The sequence below is a fragment of the Staurois parvus genome, unplaced genomic scaffold (assembly GCF_062004578.1).
Source record: "Staurois parvus isolate SC_StPar_1 unplaced genomic scaffold, SC_StPar_1.0 ptg000818l, whole genome shotgun sequence".
In the NCBI taxonomy this organism is placed as follows: Eukaryota; Metazoa; Chordata; class Amphibia; order Anura; family Ranidae; genus Staurois; species Staurois parvus.
The window spans coordinates 5,405,854-5,407,997 of NW_028318614.1; the positions used below are offsets into that span (position 1 = coordinate 5,405,854).

The 2,144-nt window shown below is 42.5% G+C and overlaps 1 non-coding gene across 1 annotated transcript; it reads right to left on the minus strand.

Moving 5' to 3' along the window:
* Window positions 1–1,006: 1,006 nt before the first annotated feature.
* Window positions 1,007–1,111, minus strand: LOC149444010 (U6 spliceosomal RNA). Its single transcript, XR_016306580.1, has one exon. It is a non-coding gene; the product is annotated as a U6 spliceosomal RNA (small nuclear RNA).
* Between the last annotated feature and the right edge of the window lie 1,033 nt (window positions 1,112–2,144).

The following is a 2,144-nucleotide window of genomic DNA, read 5'->3' on the forward strand; positions in this document are numbered from 1 at the left end:
TAAATAAAAATGGCACAAAAAGCGCCATGCAAAGAAAACTAACAATCAAAAAGCAAAGAAATATAGGTGCAAGAAACTAAAAATGCACCGTATAATCAGGATTGACGCCAATGAAAAATGCACAGTGGAAATAAACGTGTGTCAATAAGCACAAAAAATAATTAAAGCAATGTGACATATAACAAATAATGAGTGACCATCAAAATAAACATAAGTGATCATCAAATCTGCATAAAGTCCATGTAAATAGACCGCCAACTCCAAACGAACAAAACAACTGGGTGAAATGAATGATAAATCCGTCAGCGGCTAAAATTCCTCTTCTCCTCCACACCAAGACCCCAAGGGGCCACACAGCTTTCAGGCCTCCCACTTCCAGGGCCCTTAATTGATATCCAAGATGATAGAATCACACCGATCACAGGAATATGGCCTTCCTCACCACATAACCGTAATGATTTCAGTAGTGTTAAAACTGGTAATCATTTTCGCAGGAACATCAGCCAGCTCAGACGCACCCCAAAGGAAAAAGAGAGAGCACTCCAATAGTGTAGTAATTTTAAAGCTAAAACTTTAATGGAGAAATGCCAAATGAAAACTTACATCACATCAGTTGAAATCAGGCCTCAAACACATGTATTGATATGGGTTTATACTTCCAGGGTGTATCAAAATGGCGGCGACCATCACCATGCTTCGCTAACAGACCCACGCGTTACGTCACTGTCCCGTGACTTCATCAGGGTGCCGCCATTTTGGTACACCCTGGAAGTATAAAGCAGGGGTGTACCAAGAGGTCTGGTCTGGGACCCTTGGAAACCATTCAATATGTGAGCAATAACACAGTATATTTTGCTTTTTTGTGATTATGAAAATTGCAATACATAGTGGTTTAGAGAAGTCCTAATGGCAGTAATAATGAGAAATCATGGATATGAATGGTTTAACTTTGACAATAGAACATAATGAGTACAGAGGAGTGGTGACAATACTTATTATGCTGAAAAAAAAATAAGATCACTTCACCGCTCAACAGTGTCACCCTTGTGCAGGGGAGATGCTAATTATCTCAGTTTCAATCTACTTTTACAAATTATATGTTATTTATGTAATTCCGTGCTTATCCCAAATGTAATCTCCTGAGGAAGTCATGTGACTGTGGCGATACGCGTGAGGTGAAACCGAGTGACGTGATTGACGGGAGCAACCAAAAGTGATGCGGGAGCGCAGTATAGAATAAGTGCTTGAAACTCAGATTAATGTAAATGCATTTTTAATGAAAAAAAAAAAAATATTAGTTACTGGTATAGTCTGTGAGCTTGTTTGCAGAGCATTCATGAGAAGAAGCCTGAAAATGTAAAGGGGCTGTACATCCATTCATCTTTATACCTAAGGCATCATAATCATGCAGTAATACCTGGAACAATCCCCAGTGGGGGAAGGCAATATTGACCTTGTTTGTACAGGTTCAAAGCTGAGTTGAGCACATTGGCACAGTGGTGGTGCGACTCACGGAAAGAAGTGCAAAACGAGTAATACGCACGGGGAACATAATGGAACATTGGAACTTTATTTTGCAACACAAGAATCGTATGTTTGGTGTGACACTTTATGGTTGGATTGAATATTGAAGCATAAGGATTTTTAATGTACTGTATGTTTATTGATGAAATATTATTAATTTATTTATGTACACTTGTCCTCACTCTGCAGGGCCCCCCTTCTGATCTGATGGGACCTGGGGGAAGAGCTGCTTGTGCGCTTAATTTGAGGTCCTGGCCACGTTGGACACCTGAAGCAGGGGCCCCTCCTGCAACCTGTCAGTTGAGAACAAAGATGGCTGCTCCTCCCTGCTTCTAGTCAGATGACCAAGCCGAGGGAGGACTTCCTTTAATCTCAAGTTCCCTGGTCTGCTAAGGGTGTTTTATGGAGGAGAGCTGTAATGAGGGGGCAGAAGTGTAATGGGGCAGGGAGGACCATGCTGGGAGGGGGCAAAGCTGTACTGGGGGAGGGGAGCTGAACAGGGGAAGGAGAGCTGTAATGAGGGGAGAAACAGAGGTGTACTGGTGGGGAGAGTTTTACTTGAGAGGGAGTGCTGCACTGGGGGGGAGGGGAACTGTGCTGGAAGGGGGAAAGCTATGCTG